The sequence below is a fragment of the Hemiscyllium ocellatum genome, chromosome 19 (assembly GCF_020745735.1).
Source record: "Hemiscyllium ocellatum isolate sHemOce1 chromosome 19, sHemOce1.pat.X.cur, whole genome shotgun sequence".
NCBI lineage: Eukaryota > Metazoa > Chordata > Chondrichthyes > Orectolobiformes > Hemiscylliidae > Hemiscyllium > Hemiscyllium ocellatum.
Genome location: NC_083419.1, coordinates 79,299,534 through 79,322,100, shown reverse-complemented (window position 1 = coordinate 79,322,100; position 22,567 = coordinate 79,299,534).

Here is a 22,567-nt window from a genome sequence, read left to right as displayed (position 1 = left end):
CTGTACGTCAATTTTCCCCAGGACGTTTCCGTTTTCTGTCTAGTTTGCTCTAGAACTAGATGTTCCAAAATGCATCACCTCGCATTTGCACATATTGAATTCCATCTGCCATTTATGTGCCCATCTCTGCAATCTCTGTATATTCAGCTGTACTCTCTGATAGCCCCCTTCACTATCTGCTGCTCCACCATACTTGGTGTCATCTGCAAACTTGTTAATCAGGCAACCGATACCTTCTTCCAAAATCATTGATATATATCACAAACAACAGTGGTCCCAGCACGGATCGCTGTAGCATACCACTGGTCATTGATCTCCATTCTGAGAAATCACCTTCCATTACTAGTCTGTCTCCTGTTGCCCAGCCAGTTCTCTATCCATCTAGATAGAATGCCCTGGACCCCATGCGACTTCACCTTCTCCATCAGCCGTCCATGGGGATACTAATAAAATGCGTTATTCAAGTCCCTCAGTATCTCCTCCAGCAGATCCCCTAACACTGATGTCAGGCTCACCGGTCTATAATTACCTGAATTATTCACGCTATCCTTCTTAAACAAGGGGGTAACATTAGCATTTCTCCAGTCCTCTGGAATTTTATTGATTTTTTTGGGGGAGGTTGTTTATATGTTTCCTTTTTCAGCAATAACTTTGACAAAGCCTCACGTGTGAAACTGATGAAGAAAGTTCAATCTCATGATATCAAGGGTAAATTGGTAAGTGACATTCAAATTGTCTTAGAGGCAGGAGAAAGAGAGTGGTGGGAGAAGGCTGTTTGTGTGTCTGGAGATCGGTAACCCCTAGTGTACCAGCTATCAATGCTTTTATTTTTTTTATTTGTCGTATCCATAAATGATGTAGATGTGAATGTGGAGGAGCTAGGGAGAGTGTGATAAATAAGTGTATTTTTGACACAAAGATTGGCCGGGTGGTTGGTAGTGAGGGGGAAGCCCTTATGTTACAGGAAGATAAAGATGGAATGGTCAGATGGACAGATCAATGGCAGATGGAATGCAATCCTGATAAATATGAGGTGATGAACTTTGGAGGACGGAACAAGACTTGGGAGTACTCAATGAATGGCAGCACATTATGAATCTCAGAGGGTGCTTCTCGACACATCCCAGAATATGACTGGCCAGGTAAGAAGCATTGGGAATAGTAAATAGCCCTTACATGTCGAGGCAAAGATTATTAGAGCTATACAGGACTTTGGTTCGGCCAAGATAGAATATTGTGTTGAGTTCTGGGAGCCATATTCCAGGAAGGATGTGATTGTACTGGAGGAGATGCAGAGGAGTTCCACCGGGATGTTCCCTGGGATGGAGCATATCAGTTATGGAGAGAAGCTGGAAAACCTCGGGTTGTTTACTTTGGAGAAGAAAAGGATGATGGGGGATGTGATTCAGAAGGATGAGATTACAAGGGGCATGGGCAGCGTAGATAGACAACAGTTCCTTTTAATCAGAGGCTGAGAAACAAGACCACAGACTTTTAAAGGGTTTGAGGATTAGAGATGATTTGAGGATTGTTTCTCACACAGCATGTGTTGGGTTCTGGAATGTATTTCCTGAGAGGGGATTTGTTATGGTAACCACATAACAGCTAAGTAGGACTTGGACGAGCTTTTGAAATATCATAACATTCCTGGCTACAGGCCTCATGTAGGAGATTAGGACGAGTGCAGACTGTGCCATATTTCTGACAGTACAAAGACTGTGCTCATGTGATTGTATGGTGTGGACACGAAATGATGGGTTTCTGAAGGGACTATTAACAAGAATTATAAGGGTGAACTATCAATGGAAAATGTTAGAGAACACGTGTGCAGTTTCGTTACAGTCTGATCCCAGAGGAACGAGAACAGAGAACAGGGCAACAGCAGAACTATGAAGCAACTACTTCAGTTCAGTCTTCACAGAAGAAAACAAATCACACAAATCAAATCTTCCCAGCAAGACTGGAAAGCCTAAGTCTAGAGAAAAAAAGAATGTCAATAACAAATAAATGCTTTGGGAGAAATTATTGGGACTGAAAGTATGGTTGCATGTAGCATACAGGTGGAAGGTGAGAAGGTCAAGTCCAATTCCAGGGTCCTGTGCTTAAACAAAGTAGACAACAATAGGATGAGGGAGGAGTTGACTGAAGTCGTCTGGAAGCAGATACTTTACGATGGAACCATTGATGATCAGTAGATAGCTTTTGAAGCATTTTTCCTAGTGCTCAGCAACAGTGAAATGGAAGGACTGTAGGAAAAAGTGTAATCTGTCATGGATGTCTCACGAAATAAGGGACGCTACCAATTTGGGCGGCATGGTGGCATAGTGATTAGCACTGCTGCCTCACAGCACCAGAGACCTGGGTTCAATTTCTGCATCAAGCAACTGTGTGGAGCTTGCACATTCTCCCCGTGTCTGCATGGGTTTCCTCCGGTTGCTCCAATTTCCTCCCACAGTTCAAAAATGTGCAGGTTCGGTGAGTTGGTCATGCTGAATTGCCCATAATGTTAGGTGCATTAGTCAGAGAGAATTAGTCTGAGTGGGTTGCTCTTCAGACGGTCTGTGTCAACTGTTGGACGGAAGGACCTGTTTCCACACTGTAAGTAATCTAATCTAAGAAAAACTTTAAATAAATGGCATAAATAATGGCAAAGACCAGTGGGAAACTAGAAGATTGAGAAAACTTTAAAGGTCAAAAGAGAACAACAAAAAAAGCTATGAAGAAACATTAGTTGGATTATGAGAGTAAACTACGTCAGAATATAAAGATAGATAGAAAAATATTCTATAAATATATAAAATGAAAATAGTGGCTAAGCTAAGCATTGATCCTTTAGAGGGTGAGAAGGGGGTTTCAGTAATGGAATATGAGGAAATAACCGAGGAATTGAACAGATATTTAGTCGGTCTTCACAGTGAAGGCCAGTAATAACATGCCAGTAAATGCCAAAGGGAGGAAGGTAGTTGAGGACCTGGAAACAACGATTTCCATGAGAAAGATAGTGTTGGGCAACTTAATGTATCTAAGGTTAGGTAAATCCCCTGACCCTGATGGAATGTATCCTAGGGTACTAACAGAAGTGGTGGGAGAAATAGCAAATGCATTTGTGGATTTTTTTCTCAATTCATTGGACTCTGGAATCTGATGCAGTACCAGCAGATTGGAAAACAGGAAATCGGACACCACTGTTTAAGTAGGGAAGTAGCAAAAAAGTGGTGAATTATAGACCGGTTAACCTAACATGTGAAGTGGGGGAAATACTTCGATCTGTAATCATGGTATAAATAGCACGAACCTAGATAAAATTTGTCCCGTTGGACAGACACAGCATCAGTTCATGAAAGGCAGATCATGCTGAACATGCAGTTTGGTCTTCCTACTTGAGTAAGGATAAGCTGGCACGACAATAGGTACAGAGGAGGTTCATTAGGTTGGTTCCGGAGTTGAGGCAGTTGCCTTCTGAGGAGAGACTGAATGGACTGGAATTATATACTGATTGGAATTTGAAATATTGAGAGGAGATCTCATAGAAACGTATGTGACTAAGAAGGGAATAGATAAGAACGAAAGAGAGAGGATGTTTCCATAGCAGGTGAAACTAGGACAAGACGGCAAAGTCACAAAATTATGTGGAGCAGATTTAGGACTGAATTGAGAAGGAACTTCTTGACCAAGAAGGTTGTGAATCTGTGGAATTCCCTACCCAGTGAAATAGTTTACGCTTTGTCATTGAATGTTTTTGAAGTTCAGATAGATTTTATTTTGGGTGCAGTAAAGGAACAAAGGATTATGGTGACCGGGCGGGTAAGTGGAGCTAAGGCCATGAAATGATCAGCCATGATCTTATGCATGCTCCGAGCTCTTGTGTGATGGGTCATCATGAAATGGAAACCATATTTGATCAACTGACTGGTTGATACATATGGAGAAGAAATGGATGCAAAACATTTGGATTTTGAGAAAGATCTTGGCACAGACTGTGGCCTAGTGTGCAAAGCCAAATGTTACAGGACTAGGGCTAAAATATGAACATGGTTTTAAAATAAGAGAGCTGACAGAAAACAGTGAACAGAAATTAAACAATATGCTTTGAAGTGGAAGGATCATGGCTTGTCACAGGAATCGGTACTTGGGCCTCAGCTGTTCCCAATGCATGTCAAACATTTAATAGAGGGAATCAAATGCAATACTCCCAAGTCTACTGCAAGCACTAAATGAGGTCGGATTGTGAATGGTTGAGGAGAATGTAAAAAGCTCTAAGGTGATTGAGACAAGTAGAGCGAATGAGCAAATGCGTGGCAGATGGAGAGCAATGGGGGTAGATGTGACGGTGTGTACTTTGGTGGGAATAATAGAACAGCAACCTATCATTTGAAAAGGGATTATTTGAAACATGTTGATCTTTGAAGGTTCTGTTTTGTTTCCTCTGTGAAAACCTCCGAGGCCCATGCAAGGCAGTGAGTTCTGACCCCAGAAATCAATTCTGGGAATGGCATTGGCACACTGACCAGTGTACACAGACCGACAGTGTACAGCTACCTCTAACATAGAAAAGGATCTAGATCTCCTTGTACACCAGTCACTGACAGCATTATTGCAGGAAAGAAAACAGTTAGGAAGATAAATGCTGTGTTGACCTTCACCTCAGGGGGATTTGAGTCCAGGAGTAAGGGTGTCTTACTACAGCTGTACTAGGCCTTCGTGAGACCCTATCTCGAACATTGTGCAGTATTGTGTGCAGTTTTGGTTTCCGTACCTAATAAAGGACAACCCTGACATTGAGGGAGAACAGTGAAGGATGACCAGACTGATCTCGAGGATCAAAGGTTTGTTCTGACGGCAGAGTTTGGGTTGATAGGACTGGGTCAGTATTCCATGGGCTTTAGGAAAACGAGTGGAAATATCAATGAAATACAAAAAAAAACAGAGATGGTGAGACAGATTGGAAGCAGGGATGATAATTCCACTGGCTGGGATGTCTAAAACAAGGACCGACAGTATTAGGTACAGGCAGGTCACTGTGCATTGAAGTGTGAATAAATGACTGTACTCAGAGACTGGTGAACCTGGGGAATTCTCTCCCACATAAGGTTGCGGAAGCCAGGACACTAAGAATAAATAAGGATTTCTGGACACTAAAGGGATCAGGAGACAGCTGGAGTACAACTGTTCCAGGCTCTCAGATGTTTCGTAGGAGATCTCTGCAATGTCAACAGGACTGTGTTTCCTGTTCCCTTTTCGGATACTGAGTATTCTGTCGGTTATATCCTTCCAAAACTCTTGCTTATCTATTTTTGAGAGCATTGAAGATTTTCTCACATGTCTGTATACCTTGAGTCACTTTTAGGCCAGACCTGGAAAACACGGGAGATTCACTTCCTGAAAGTACATTGGGGAAGGAAATTGGTGTTTCCACTTGACATTGGCTTCAATGTCACTATTACTGATCCCAGCTTTGAGATCTCGATATTTTATTAATTGTTTCAAACAATACTACCAGAGCAATAGCTTGGTCTGGATCAGTAATGCAGTGACATTTCGACAACAGCACCATCTCCATATGAGGACCTATCAGAAACCACACTGAGCAGGTCATGTCTGTGCTGTTTGACAGATCTGTCAGTGAAACAACCACTCATTTGACTTTTATGATGGCACTGATTTGGGGGTGATTGGTCAGATTTTAACTATTAGTTAAAAACAATGACTGCAGATGCTGGAGGCCTGATTATGGCTTAGAGAGATGCTGGAAAAGCACTGCAGTTCAGGCAGCATCCTAGGAGAAGGACAATTGACGTTTCGGGCGAAAGCCCTTCATCAGGAATACAGAAAGAGTGCATGAAGGGTGGAGAGATAAATGAGAGGAGGGTAGGGTAGGGAGAAAGTAGCATAGAGTGAAATAGGTGAATGGGGTTGGGGATGAAGATGATAGATCGGGGAGGAGAGTGAGGAAGGTAGTAAAGAGTACAATGGGTGGATGGGGATGGGAATGAAGGTGATAAGTCAGACAGAAGGACGGAGTGGATCGGTGGAAAGAGAGGTAGGTAGGTAGGATAGGTCATGGGGACAGTGATAAGCTGGAGGTTTAGAACTGAGGTGAGGTTGGAGGAGGTGAAATGAGGAAACTAGCGAAATCCATATTGATGCCCTAAGGTTGAATCGTTCCGAGGCAGAAAATGAGTCGTGCTCCCTCCAGGCGTCGGGTGTGAACGAGCGGCGGTGAAGGAGGCCCAGGACCTCCATGTACTCGGCAAAGTGGGAGGGGGAGTTGAAATGTTGGGCCACAGGGCAGTGTGGTTGTTTGGTGCGGGTGTCCCAGAGATGTTCCCAAATGTGCTCTGCTGGGAGACGTCCAGTCTCCCCAATGTAGAGGAGACCGCATTGGGAGCAACGGATACAATAAATGATATTGGTGGATGTGCAGGTAAAACTTTGATGGATGTGGAAGTCTCCTTTAGGGCCTTGGATGGAGGTGAGGGAGGAGGTGTGGGCGCAGGTTTTGCAATTCCTGCAGTGGCAGCCGAAGGTGCCAGGATGGGAAGGTGGGTTGTTGTTGGTGTGGACCTGACCAGGTAGGCATGGAGCTAACGGTCTTTGCCGAAGGCGGAATGGGGTCAGGAGGGAATTATATCCCTGGTGGTGCGGTCCGTTTTAAGTTGGCGGAAATGTCGGCGGATGATTTGGTTTATGTGAATTTGCTGAAAATGTGTTGCTGGTTAAAGCGCAGCAGGTCAGGCAGCATCCAAGGAACAGGAAATTCGATGTTTCGGGCAAAAGCCCTTTATCTTCCTGATGAAGGGCTTTTGCCCGAAACATCGAATTTCCTCTTCCTTGGATGCTGCCTGACCTGCTGCGCCTTAACCAGCAATACATTTTCAGCTCTGATCTCCAGCATCTGCAGATCTCACTTTTTTACTTTATGTGAATGTGATAGAGTGGAAGGTGAGCCCAACGGGGGTTCTGTCCATGTTGCGGTTGGAGGGGTGGGGTCTGAGCGTGGAGGTACAGGATTTGGACGAGATGCTTTGGATGGCATATTTAACCACGTGGGAAGAGAAATTGCAATCTCTGAAGAAGGAGGCCCACAGTTGTGTCCACAGAACAGCACCACTCTAATCTATTCCTCTCTTTTGGAACTGGACACAGCTGAGTAATTTTCCACATTGCCAGAGAGATGTCAAAGTTGTCAGCTTAGTGGAAGTGGTAGACTGAGAGATTATCCCAGTCAAAAAGTTACAGATTGTGTTTGAATGTGATGCTGGTTCTGCTGCTGCTGCTGCTGCTGCTGCGGTCTACAGCATCACATCAATTTCAGGAATTCTCTATTTAAGAAAGTTCAGAATTACATCATAGCAAGTATTTACAGAGGAGTTTTGACTTGGAAATGAATTGAGTGCAACGAAGAATTTGTGCTGAAAGAGGAGTTTGCAAGTCATAGACTCTTAGAATCATACAATATGCCAGCAGACCCGTCGGCCCAACTCATCCATGCTCACCAGGTGTCCTCAACTGAATTAGTTCTATTTTCTGCTTTTAGCACATACCCCTCCAAACGTTTCCTATTCATGTACACATCAGATTGTCTTTCAATTGTTGTAATTGCACTCACCAATACCACTTGCTCTGACAGCTTGCTAAATATAAACACCACTCTCTGTGAGAAATAGCTGCCCTAGATCTATTTTAAATCTCTTTCCTCTCACCTTAAACTTATCCTCTCTGGATTTGGACAGAACCACCCTGGGGGAACGGCGTTGTCTATTTATCCTATTCATGCTACTCGTGATTTTATAAAAGTCACCACTCAGCCTCCTATACAAAAGGAACAAAAGGAACAAAATCCCCGCCTCCCCATTTATCTCAAAACCTCCTGACTCCTTCACGTCATTTTAAATACCTTTGCCCCCTTTCCAGGTTATAGCATCCTTCCTGTAGCAGGGCGACAAGAAGTGTACTCAGTACTCCAAATGTGGCCTTAGCTTATCATGATGTTCCAATTCCAATAGTCAATGCTCTGACTGTTGAAGATAAGCGTGCCTAATGCCTTCTTCACCGCCCTGGCTACCTGCGACTCCACTTTCAAGGAACTATGTACATACACCCTGGGTCTCTCTCTTCGAATACACTTCAGAATATCCTACTGTCACCTGTATAAATACTGCCCTAATCTGTCTAAGAAAATGCAACACCTCACATTTATATGCATGAAGCTCTGCCTGCCAATCCTCAGCACACTTTCACAGTTGATCACGATCTCATTGTTCTCTAAGATAACCTTCTTCACTGTCCACTATTAACACCGATTTTGGGCGTTTTATCTAAGAACTTACTATTCATGGTTCCTATATTCTCATCCGAACCATTTACAAAAACAATGAACAGCAGCAGGCTGGTTCTTGTGGCACACCACTAGTCACAGTCCTCCAATTTGAACAACACACCTCTCCCAGCACAATCTACTATCTAGTGTCAAGCCAATCTTATATCTAATTGGCTAGCTCTCCCTGATCTCCTATGATGTAATCTTATTAACCAGACTACCATGTGGAAACTTGGTGGGCCTCACTAAGGTCCACGTAGATAATGTTTGCTATTTTACCTTCATTTATCTTCACAATCACCTCTTCAAAAACTGAAATCTCGTTTGTGAGACATGGATTCCCAGACGCAAAGCCGTGATGAATAACCATAATCAGTCCTTGCCTTTCCAAATGATTGTAAATCCTGCCTCTCAGAATCTCCTACGAACACTTACCCACCCTTGACATCAATCTCACAGGTCTGTAGTTCCCTGGAATTTCCTTGCAGTTTTGTTTCACATAACGTACCCACGTTTTCTGGCTTCCTGTCCTCCAGCATCTCAGCTGTGGCTGTCAATGATACACAAAAGAAAGTCAACAGAACTCACATTTCATAAGCCAGAAACTGAGACAGAAATGTGCTGGCAATGCTTAGCAGGTCTGCATGTGTGCAGAGAAATCAGAGTTACTGTGTTACAACACGGGGTAAACACCTCCGCAACCCAGACCCCCCAATCCCCGCGCTAATTTAAACTGGTAGCACAGTAAAGATTTAACCCGTGCTGTAATCTAAAACTTCGGAAGACCAAGAACCATCCTAAAAGTTACTATTTAAAGTAAAAATTAACAACTTTAAAAACAAAATCTACGAAAGAATAGTTTACTAACATCTATTTGCAACTTCTTTTTCTGACCTATATTTTACTTTCTCTTCTACAATACTGGTACGATAAAACTCCCCAATTAAAATTGACCAAAACATTCAAATTTCTGAACCATCCAGCATTCGAATCTTCTCTTTGTATCCTCCTCTGTTTTTTCTTCTCCTTAGAGTTTCTGTTTCTCAGGTCATTGATAAATAAAGGTACATTTCGGAGAGCTATTCTCTGGGAAATCTGTAGATAGTGGTGGCTTGACCGTTCTCCCCCAACTGGTCATTTTGTTTGGCTTTATATCCCAAAGCAATGGGTCATTTCATTATTTTTAATATTGTCAAAATGCAAAATTCAAACTCGAGTATAGTTTAGTTTCTTGGGACACAATTTGAACTGATTGATCGAATTTGATTTTATTGTTGTCTCATAGCATCCCAGGTACTGCCAGTTGCTTGACCAAATGTTACATTGTAAATTTTCCAAAACGCACTTAGCTTGTAAATCCTTCAACTCTCTTAAAGGTGCAGTATACTTTACACGTTCATAACACCTACCCTCTCAAAAACGAACCATCATAATGAAAACACGGTCTCGTTTGTTTTTCTACTTTTTAAAAACATTACCATAACATACAGGTAACTTAAAATCTAAGTTCACCTTAACTTCTTCCCATATACCTCTATTTAACATTGGATAAACGTTAAACTTTATCAGTTAAATATGTGAGAACGCATCTGCGATTACATTCTTCCAACACACAGCATGTACAATTTTTAAATGAAAGTTCTGTAACATCAGTCTCCAATGAAATAGTCTTTATAGCATTCAAAGAATGTAAGCAGACTGGGATCCCCGTGCACAACCGTCTCCAACACGCTGTTTTTTAATACACATTGAAGTGTCGTAAGGCTAGTACCAAACTCAACTGTTTGAATATTTTCTCTGGTGGATGTCGAGTTTCTTTGAAAAGTGCAATCCCATCTCATCGTCCTGTAGCAGTACAGCTCTAACTCTTATGTCACTCGCGTCGATGGCAACTTTGAAAGCTTTCAAAACGTTTGGTGTCGCTGAAACTGGTTTGGTGGTCAATATTTCTTTTTAATGGTCCAATGCCTCCTGGCATTGTTCAGTCCACCAAAACTTTGTGTTTTTCTTCAGCAAGTCAGTTGACGGTGCCACTACACTGCTGATGTTTGGAACAAACTTCCAATAGAATCCACTGACTCTTAAGAAGCAAAGCACCTTTTTCTTCGAGGTTGATCGTGGAAATTCCTCGGTTGCTTTTGTCTTTGCGTTCCATAGGGTCAATCTTCCATGACCGGTATTTTGTCCCAAGAATATCACGTCTGCGTTTGCGATTTCAGTTTTGTTTAACTTTACCACCAGTTTTGTTTCTCGTATTCATTCAAAGAGCTCTGCCAACTGTACCAAGTGATCTTTCTAGGACTTAACAAACACCACTACATCGTCCAAATGGTCTGCACATTTATTAACCAGGTCACAACTCTGTTCACGAGTCTTTGGAATGTGTTGCATGTGTTCTTCATTCCAAATGGCATCACTTTGAATTGATACAGTACATTTGGCGTTACAATTCAGAAACTGTCTCTGATAAAGGTACTTGCAATTAACCACGCATTACGTCCAATGTTTTGATGTAAGTGACTTGTCCCACTTTCTCGATAGTCCTCCAATGTCAGTATTGGATATAAGTCTGATTTTGTAACAGCATTGACCTTCCAATAATCAAAGCAAAATCAGTGAGTCCCATCCGGTTTGGGAAAGAAGATGATTGGCGAGCTCCACTCGCTCTGGGTTGGTTCAATGATGTCCTCATTGAGCATGACCTCCACCTCCTTCTGGACCTGCCTGGCTTTGAGAGGATTAAGCCGATAAGGGTGTTGTTTTATCAGAACAGCATTTCATACGTCTATTTCAGGTGCAAAGGCATTAGTTCTCCCAATATGATTCTTACATTTGTCCACATATTGCAATAACAAACTTTTCAACTGCGTACTATGCTCCCGAGACATATAGTTTACTAACCTATCCGACTGCTCAAGGACTTCTACATTTTTAACGTATTTTGAGGCAAATATAAATTCACAACTTTTGGAATTGATTCCTCACTCTGTCGGGCAGTTACTAGCACCTGTTTCTCGAATTCCTTCTCTCCTCTACTTTTCAGGATGGCACACTCATTTATAAGCCACATAAAGGGTCTTCGAATGTGGGAATTGACAATAGAGGTGCTACTTTCATTACTGCCTGTGGCCTGCCTATAAGTTGGCATGTATGACACGTACCCCAAAATGTAACCACATCTTTGTGCATTCCAGGTAAATATAAGTGTTTTTGTCCCTTAGCCTGAGTCTTTCGTACCCCTAGGTGACCTCCCACAGGGAGTTCACGTGCTACCTACAACACTTCTTGTCTCTATGCTACCGGCAACACAATCTGGAGCATTTCAGCACAGTCTCCTCTGCACTAACCTGCTGTAGTCTCCATTTCCATTTTAGGATTCTATATTTCTGAAAATAACCCTCAGGAATATCTCTGCCTCTCTTTCAGAGTACACATCCACGTATATATCTTTTATCATCTTGCCTGTCTTTTGCAAATTCCTTCACCTTTCAGGACTAAACACCTCTGTCAGTTCAGGTTTTCCCTGCACCATTATGTCAGAGTATCAGCTAACTGAACCTTAACTCCTTCATCTTTGTCTTTAGTTTGTGCTTCATGCTGTGACATATGATAGTGGGATCCGGTTACTTGACAGTTTGGGAAAATAGTAGGATATTTCTGTTTTAACTCCTCAGTTTCTTGGTCTTCTTTGGGCTTCTACACAACAAGAGGTGTCGCTTCCAACTTGGACCCTGCTAAATCATTCTCGGGAACAAACTGGTTCCCTAGTAATGACACTCTGTCAGTCACTCCCACGGTTACTTCCCCAGACCTGAGTAGGCACTCCAACCTGATCTTATGTACAGGAAAGCTAAATTTCTGTCCATCTACCCCACAAATTACGACACTTTCGGGTAACAGCTCAGAAAGACTGCAAATTTGCTCATCTTTTATTATTAGAAACTGGTTAGTACCTGCATCTCTCAAAATAATAACTTCTCCTTCTCCTCCTGTTGTTTCTGAGTAAACTTTACTCACAGAGGCGAATTCTTTATGGAGATCAGGTACGAACTCCATTCCCAGCCGCTGCCTAGGCTGTGCACTATCGTGCAGCTCCTCGGCTTTTGTTGGGCCTTCCTTTAATACACTTACTAATGCCATTGACTTAGTTTCTTTTACCACATCTTGTCCCTGAGTGTCTTTCTTAACAACTTGCACTGTGACCTTATGTATCCCACCTTATGGCACTGAAACACCTTTTCCCAGTGTCTTTCTAAAACCACTGGCATTGTAACTTTCTGTGCCCCACTCTAATGCAGTGAAAGCACCTAAGGCCTTTCACCTCCTTTGCATCCTCTTGGGAATCGTCTTTAACCAGTGCTAAACTCTTATTCTTTTCTGTTTCTTTCATAGTGTAGCATCTCCACTTCTCCCAAATTAGATCCTTGACAGGACGAAATTCTGGCTCAAAGCTTGTACGCAGCAACATGTATTCATCTGCTCATTCTTCTGCCCATAATTTCTGAACTTTCTGTTCCTCCACGTGAATTCTTATCATCTCTGTAAGTGAATTTTTCAAATCCTTCAGCAGAATAATCCCCATTAGAGCCTCATAGGTCATATCTATCTTTAAAGCAATCATCCATCTGTCAAAAAGCCTGTGTTTAATTATTTCAAATTCAAAATAAGACTGACCTGATTACTTTATGTGTCTGTACTGCTGACTACAAGAGTCTGGTACCCATTCGTGAGCACTTAAAATACCCTGTTTGACGTCTTGAGAATTTCTCGATCCCTCATCTGACAGCGGAGAAAATACGTCACTCGCCCTGCCTGCCAGTTTATTCCGAAATAGCATTACCCATAAATCCTTAGACCACTCCAAATGCCGAGCTAATTCTTCAAATGAGATAAGCAAGGCTTCAACATCTTTCTCATTAAAATGGTGCAGAGTATTGACATAATTGCATACAACATTACTGTTTGTTTTAATCTCCATCTTTTTAATGTGACTTACGTTGACTCAACCGCAACTTCTCAAGTTCAAATTCTCTCTTTTTGGTCAGCTAAGAACCTTCCCCTTCTCTCTCTCTCTCTCTCTCTCTCTGTCTTCAGTCTTGTTTTCTGTTTCTTCTCTCTGTCCTTTTCTCTCCCTTTGTTTATCTTTAAACTGTATTTTCCTCAACTGGAATTTAAGTTTTTTTTCACACTCTACTGCACTTGTCTGAGTTTCTGAAACACCTTAGTGTTTGAGAAATTCCCGGACAATTTCAGATTAACTTTTGTCCTTGGTTAAATCCATATCTAACCTCTTTGCTAATTCTAAAAGTTTGGCCTTTATCTTTCCATCTAATATTTCGTCGCAAATTGGAGAATCACCATCCAAACACTCTTAACATTTTTAGCATCCATTTCTCTCACTTTTAGCTTAAACAAACACAAGTCATCGAAATTAAACAAGTTGTCTCACTGATGTTGTGTTTAAAGATCTCAGACATGAACGTGCAAATGTCTAAATATACTTTGTTTTCTTTTCATCACTCAAATCTATTCAAATCTGCTCAAATCTCAGACTGGGTCTGTCTAAACCTGTTTATATCGTAGATGAAACCTCCCAAGCTGTTACGACACAGGGTTAACCCCTCTCCTAATTTAAACCAGCCACACAGATAAAGTTCCCCTCATGCCATAGTCTGTTAAATTTCTAGACGCAAAGATCCATTTACAGAGGTCACAATTTAAAGTAAAATTAACAATTTTGTTACTTAAGTCCAACAGAGAATAATAAAACAAACAAATATTTAGAACTCCCTTGGGCTAAACGCATCTTTGACCTCCCCCTCTACAATACTGGTCCGATAAAACAAAAAAAAATAAGGTTTAGAAAAAATAATCACATTTCAAAACCAGTCAGCTTTGTCGATTCTCCTTTGTCGACTTTCATCTGTAGAGTTTTCTCTTGGTTGGCATCGATGTTCTGCTGTGCAAACCGCTAATATCCATGTTCCTTTCAGAACGACCTTCAGCTCGCACTCTGCCTTTCTGGACGTCCTTGGCAGTTCTCCTCATAAATGTTCAAAATGTCCAGTTTTATACCTCTAAACATAGGACCATTTCATTGATTTTGATGTCATCAACTGTTTCAAATTCAACTTGATTTCAGTGTGTTGGTGCAAAATTTTAAACTGGCTGAATTTGAATTGGGTTTCATTTCGTGGCAACTCAGCTATTGGTTTCACAGTCAAATGTTACACTTACCTTCTTTCAGAACACTTTGTGCCAGCTTCCATTCTCTCTTAAATGTAACATATATCTCTACACCTTCATGACAGTAACTTTTATCTGCCCAGCATAGCTTTCCATAAATTTGATCAAATTAGTAAAGTCACATCTTAGTTTTTTCTGTTCCAAAACGCCCCATTTTCTCTCATCATTCCTTTACCTAAATCCTTCTTTCCAGTTATCATTCCAATGACTTGCATTGTTACTGGTATTCTTAGACAAATAATTGCATTGTGTGTGTGTCTGTGTGTGCTTGCAAGTGTGTGTGTATGTGTGTCTCTATGCGTGTATGAATGTGCGTTTAAACGTATGCGTTTTGTGAATAATTCTCTGTAACTGGACTGAGATGAAAGAATGAGGTGTTATCACATTCCCATATGAAAGAGTAAATGTGCAACGTTTCCAATCTTTCTGATATCAAACTAAAAATGTAAAATACTCCTTTATTCATGGATTGGGGAAGTGAACAAATGATGTTCATGTACAGGTCAGCAATAATGTAATGAACCTTTACAGGGATCATTAAACAACCAAATAATTAGATTTCTCTTGAGAGTTGAAATTTAGTTATTTTTCAATTATGTGTTGCAATTTTTTTATCAATATGCAATCAACATCGGTGACAAAACCAGAAGTTGCTGGAAATGCTTAGCAGTTCTGTCATTATTTCTTGTGAGGAACCAGATTCAACATAATGTAGAGAAATGGGTCTGGGTTGTTTGTGTTTTGCCAATAGCATTCAGTGATATGCTGCTTTGGTGCATTAGTCAGGGGTAAATGCAGAGTAACAGAGTAGGGGAATGGGACGGAAAGGGGTAACCTTCAAAGGGTCAGCGTGGATGTGCTGTTCGAAATGGCCTGTTTTCCCAACGTAGGGATTCTATGATTCTCTGATTTCTTCATAAAAAGGGTGGTCTGCGACAGGATCAAGAATGTCTCCAAACATCCTCAGGGCATATTGAAGTGGGAGGGTAAACAGCCAGCGGTCGTGGTTCACATTGACATCAATGACATAGGTAAGAAGAGTGAAAGATTGAAAGATTCTGCAAAGAAAGTTAAGGGAGTCAGGAGTGAGTTTAAAAGTAGGATCTCCAGGATTATATTCTTACCCCCCCCCCCCCACCCCCGGGCATCTGGAAGTGAGACAAGGAAGAGGAAGATAGTCGAGTTGAATATGTGGCAAAGAGTTAGTTTGGGAGGAGACTTTCTGATTTTGGGATGATTTGTATCGCGTTCAGTGCAGGTGGGAATTGTACAAAAAGGAAAGTGTGTACTTTAACTGGAGGGGCCCCAACATTCTGGAAGGGAGGTGTGATCGTGCTAATGATCTAAGATAAGTTAAGCTAATTTAAGCTAATGATTCAGGAGGATGGAAACCAAAGCAGCAGGTCAGAAAATGAGCAGAAAGTAAAGGTTTGTCGAATAAACATACAGAGCCATTTTAATGACCATGCTGAGGGAACTAATCACAACAATTTTAAATACGTGAGTTGAATGTTGGAGTAAATGATAAGCTCACTATTATCAGGAATCAATAAATAAGGATGGAGCGCCTGTGCACACAAGTATTAAAAGAGAAAGATAAATTGATAGAACATATGCTAACACGTTTTTTTTAACTAAATGTGTGTAGTATTTGAAATAAAATGAATGAGCTGATAGCGCAAACAGGTATAAATAGGTATGGCATGGTGGGCATGACTGAAATGTGGTTACATGAAGGTCCGGACTGGAGTGTAAAATGTCCAGGCAACTCAGTATTCAGACAAGACGGAACATCAGGCGGAGTGCCTGTATTCGTTAAGGGTAATGTCAAGGCTGTATTAAGAAATTATACTAGGAGATGGGAGAAAACTGATGAATCAGTCTGGTTTGAAATAAAACACATCGAACGAATCCTATTGTTAGGAGCATTTCCAGCCCACAAACTAGCCCTCCTCCTCCAACACACCCCCTCCCCCCCCCCCCCCCCCCGACAAATTACTTTCAAAGCAGGGAATAGCATGAACCAGGACACAAGAGCACAAGAGTGATGATGGGAATGTGAGCATGCAAATTGACTGGATTAATCAATTTGGCAACGGGAGCCTCAAAGAGTGATTCGTCAAATATATGATGGATTATTTGTTTGCTAACATGTCATGGGAACCAACCAGAGAACTGGCTTTGGGATGACATAATGAGGAAGGAGTGATAAATCATATTGTAGTACAGGATCATCTCAGAAAGAGTGACCATAACATGTTGGAGTTTCACATTCAGACTGTAACAGTGAAGACAGAGTCACAGGAGAGATTTAGTGTTAGACAATGATAATGTTACTGGTCTGAGGAAGCGCTTGGTCTGAGAGGACATGTCAAAAAGATTGAAGCGCAAGACGTTTGGAGAACAGTGGCAACTACTTACAGAGATAGACAGAACCTCTCAAATAATGTGTAATCCTGAGTGGAAGAGGAATTGTAAAAAGGTGAAAAGCAATCCATCTCTTAACAAGGAAGTCAACAATGACATGAAGGTCCTTGTCTGGTGGTATTATCGCTGACTGCTAATCCAGAGAATGTTCTGGGGACATGGATTCAAATGTCAACACGGCAGATGGTGGAATTTAAATCCAATATGAACCTGGAACTAAGAGTCTATTGATGGTAATGAATCCATTGCTCATTAGTGGAAACACCAATATGTTTCATGAATGTTCTTGAGGTCCAGAAAACACCATCCTTACATGGTCTGACCTAAACGTGACTTCAAATTCACACAAATCTGGTTGATGCTTAACTGCCCTCTGGGCAATTAGGGACAGACAATAAGTTCTGTCTAACCAGCGACACGCTCATCCTTTAATGACTTAAAGAAAAAAATACTTGTCAGCAAATGGCTACTAAAATCATAATCAAAACGGTTATGAAGGAAAATGAGAAGTAAACATAAGAAATGATAAAGAACACATCTCTGAGAAGTCAAAAAGTTTAAAAATGCTGAAAGCAAATGTTGGCCTTTGAGAGAATCAAAATGGCATGGTAATAATGGGAAACCCAGAAATGGCAGAGGCAAAACCAACACTTCCTGTTTTCGCAGCACAAGAAAATTTCTTCCCAAAATTAAAAAAAAAACTGCAACGGATCATGATGGAAGAACGATGACGAGGAAGACATTAAATACATTGATGGGATTATGGGCAGGTCAGATCCTTGGCCTGCAGTATATCATATTAAAGGATGTAAAAGCAGAGATAGTGGATGTGTTAGTTAGGATATTCAAAAAATCCTTGAATTCTGCTATAGTACCGATGTATTGGAAAATTAATAATGTAGCACTCGTTCCTAAAACAGGAGATAGACAAAAATTCACAAATTATAGACCAGTGAGTTTAACCTCTGCAGTGGGGAAGCTTCATCAGACAACCGGAAAGTAGGAAATAACTGAACACGTGGAAAAACAAATATCAATTCACCAGGGTCAGCACAGTTTCATGATGGACAGGTTGTGCTTGACAAACCTGTTGGAGTTCTTTGAGAATGTAACCAGCAAGGTGGATAATGGGAATGCAGCAACTGCTGTACATCTGAACTTCAGAAGGCATTTGACAAGGTGCTGCATGAAGGACTGATCTAGGGGGTTAGATCCGAGGGGTTAAGGGTAGAGTATTGAATTGGATAGAGGATTGACTGACGAACAGAAAGCAGAACATCGGGATAAATGGTCTTTCCCTGGCGAACTGAAACTGGTGAGGTGCTGCAGGGTTCAGTTCTCAGACCTCAATTATTTACAATCTGCCCAAATGACCTGAAAGGATGGACAGAGTGCAGCAAATAAATCCACAGATGGTATTAAACTAGGTGGTAAAACAGGCTGTAATGAGGAGTTAAAGAGTTCACAGATGAATAATGGTAGGGTTAGAAAGTGGGGCAGATTGCTATATCTGGCAGATGGTGTTTAACGTGGTTAACTTCACCGTTGAATTTCCTACCACCACTTATAATTTCTATTTTCTTGTGTTGCACCATCTGCAGTTCTTTGGATTTTATTCACCGTTGGTGGCTGAGGTCACAGGAGTCGAGCAGTTTGGTTGAGGGAGATACATGTTGCTCTGTGTGTCCACAACAAGATATCCGTGCGGAGAAAATATCGCAGTCAGGCCTTATTGATTCCCACAGCAGGCCTGGCAGACAGATGGCCTATCCCTGTTCTTACCCCCTGATGTTTACTTGCCTTGAGTAATCCACATCAAAATGTTGCAGTCAGATAGACAATCCGTAATTAATATGCCCATTTCATAACAAAGGGACAAATGACCACTTAGACCAGAGGCAAAGACTTGGCAATTCTTTTGAGATTTAATGACTATTTGCTGCAACTGCAGTCTGGGACCTGGGTGATGGGACAACAAAACACGTCAGCATTGTTGCAAATATTATGTCATCAATTCTGTTAGAAAGTGTCCATACTCTATATCTTATGAGAAATGTGTTGAAGGTATGTGGGAAAATACAAACATTAAATTGATTAGAAAACGAAGATGTGAAGTGGATATAAGTCATAGAACATAGAACATAGAACAATACAGCGCAGTACAGACCCTTCGGACCTCGATGTTGCACCGACCTGTCATACCAATCTGAAGCCCATCTAACTTACACTATTCCATGTATGTCCATATGCTTGTCCAATTACGACTTAAATGGACTTAAAGTTGGCGAACCAACTACCGTTGGAGGCAAAGCATTCCATAACCTTACTACTCTCTGAGTAAAGAAACTACCTTTGACATCTGTCCTATATCTATCACCCCGTAATTTAAAGCTATGCTCCCTCGTGGTCGCCGTCATCATATTTGGAAAAAGGCTCTCCCCGCCCACCCCACCTAACTCTCTAATTATTTTATATGTCTCTATTACATCACCCCTGAACCTTCTTCTCTCCAACGAGAACAGCATCAAGTCCCTCAGCCTTTCCTCGTAAGACCTCCCCTCCATACCAGTCAGCATCCTGGTATCTCCTCTGAAACCTTTCCAAAACTTCCACAGCCTCCTCATAATGTGGTGACCAATACTCCAACTATGGCCGTACCAGAGTTCTGTACAGCTGTAGCATAACCTCATCGTTCCAGAATTCGATCACTGTATTAATAAAAAGCTAAAACACTTATGTTTTCTTAACAACCCTGTCAACCTGGGTGGCAACTTTCTCGGATCTGTGTACCTGTACATCGAAATCTCTCTACTCAACTACACGACCAAGAATCTTACAGTTTCCTCGAACCAAGGTGAATCACCAGTGTGTGCAGGAGAGGTACAGGCTAATCGACTAAACTCCACTTGCCACCTCTTAGCCCAGCTCTGCAGCTTATCTATGTCTCTCTGTAACCTATAATATCCTTTGCCACTATCTACAACTCCACCGACCTTAGTGTCATCTGCAAATTGACTAATCCACCCTTCTATGCCCTCATCCAGGTCGTTTATAAAAATGACAAGAGGCAGTGGACCCAACACTAACCCTTGCGGTACACCACTAGTAATTGGACTCCAGGATGAACATTTCCCATCAACCACCACCATCTGTCTTCTTTCAGCAAGCTAATTACTGATCCAAACTGCTGTAACAATGCCAAAGGCTCGGACTCTCGTCCCTGGCTTCCCAGAGGTTCCTAGGATAAATTCCATCCAGTTCAGGGAACTTATCTATTTTCACATTCTGCAGGATTTCTCATACCTCTTCCTTGTGAACCTCAATCACACCTCGTCGATTAGCCTGTACCTCTGTATTTTCCTCGACAACATTGTCGTTTTCTAGAGTGAATACTGTCGCAAATATTCATTTAGTGTTTCCCCTATCTCCTCTGACTCCACACACAACTTCCCACGCATATCCTTGATTGGCCCTAACCTTACACTCGTTATTCTTTTATTCCTTAAATACCGATAGAAAGCCTTAGGGTTTACCCTGATCCTATCTGCCAACAACTTCTCATATCTCCTCCTCGCTCTTCTGAGCTCACTCTTTAGATCTTTCCTGACTACCTTGTGACCCTCAAGCGCCCTAACTGAGCCTTCACATCTCATCCTAACATAAGCCTTCTTCTTCCTCTGGACCAGAGAATTCACTCCCTTCGTAAACCACAGCTCCCGCGCACTACAGCTTCCTCTTTGTCTGACAGGTACATAGTTATCTCGGACACTCAGGAGCTTTTTCTTGAAATGCTCCACTTTTCTAATGTGTCTATCCCCAGCAGTTTCCTTCTCCGCCTTATGCTTCTTAAATCTTACCTAATCGCATTGTAATTGCCTTTCTCCCAACCGTAAATCTTGCCCAATGGTATACACCTATCCCTTTCTTTCATTAAAGTAAACATAACAGAATTGTGATCGCTATCACCAAAGTGCTCACCTACCTCCTTTTCTAACACCTGGCCGGGCTCATTACCCAGTAGCAAATCGCCCCTTGTTGGCCTGTCTACAAACAGTGGCAAGAAGCTCTCCTGCACACACTGGCCAAAAACTGACCCATCTATATTTCTCATAGTATAGTGTTACAAGTCAATATTTGGAAAATTGAAGTCCCCCATGACAACTACCCTATCTCTTTCACTCCTATCAAGAATCATCTTTACTATCCTATCCTCCACATATCTGGAACTATTCGGAGGCCTATAGAAAACTCCCAACAGGATGACTTCTCCTTTCTTGTTTCTAATCTCAGCCCATTCTACCTCAGTTGACGATTCCCCAAACAGTTTCTGCAACTGTAATACTGTCCTTGACTAACAATGCCACACTTCCCCTCTTTTAACATCTTCTCTGTTCTTACTGAAACATCTAAATCCTGGAACCTGCAACAGCCATTCCTATCCATGCTCTAACCATGTCTCCGAAATGCCCACAACATTGAAGACCCAGGTACCAACCCATGCTGCAAGTTCACCTACCTTATTCTGGATGCTCCTGGCGTTGAAGTAGACACACTTCCAACCAACTTCTTGCTGGTGCCATCTTGCATCCCTGAAACTTGATTTCGGACCTCTCTACTCTCAATCTTTTCTATACTCGAACTACAATTTTGGTTCACATCCGCCTGCTGGATTAGTTTAAACCCACCCGAATAACCTTAGCGAATTTCTCCTCCAGGGTATTGGTACCCCTCTGTTTCAGATGAAGACCATCCTGCTTTTAGAGGTCCCACCTACCCTAGAAAGAGCCTCAATTATCCAAGAATCCCAAACCCTCCTCCCGCACTTCCCTGTAGCCACGTGTTCAATTCCTCTCTCTCCCTATTCCCCGCCTTACTAGCACGTGGCACGGGCAACAAACCACAGACAACTCGGTTCACCCTAGCTCTAAGCTTCCATCCTAGCTCCCTGAATTTCTGCCTGAAATCCCCGTATTGCTTCCTACCTATGTCGTTGGTGCCTATGTGGAACATGACTTGGGGCAGCTCCCCCTGCCCTTTAAGGATCCCAAAGCACGATCAGAGACATCACGAACCCCGGTACCTGGGAGGTAACATACCAACCGTGAGTCTCTCTCGTCTCCACAGAACCTACTATCTGTCCCCCTAACTATGGAGTCCCCAATGACTACTGCTCTGCTCCTCTTCCCCATTCCCTTCTGATCAGCAGGGATAGACTCTGTGCCAGAGCCCTGTGCCCCACTGCTTTCCCCTGATAAGCCCCCCCTCCCCCAACAGTATCCAAAATGGTATACTTATTGTTGAGGTGGATGGCCACAGGGGTCCCTGCACTTCCTGCTGGTTCCCTTTCCATTCCCTGACTGTAACTCGTTTGTCTTTTTCTTGTACCTTAGGAGTAACTACCTCTCTGTAACTCCTCTCAATAACTCCATCTGCCTCCCGATTGATCCAATGTTCATGCAGGTTCAGCTCCAGTTCCCTAATGCAGTTTTCGAGGATTGGAGTTGTGTGAACTTCCCGCAGTTGTAGTCAGCAGGGACACAGGTGCTAACCCTTACCTCTCACATTCTGCAGGAG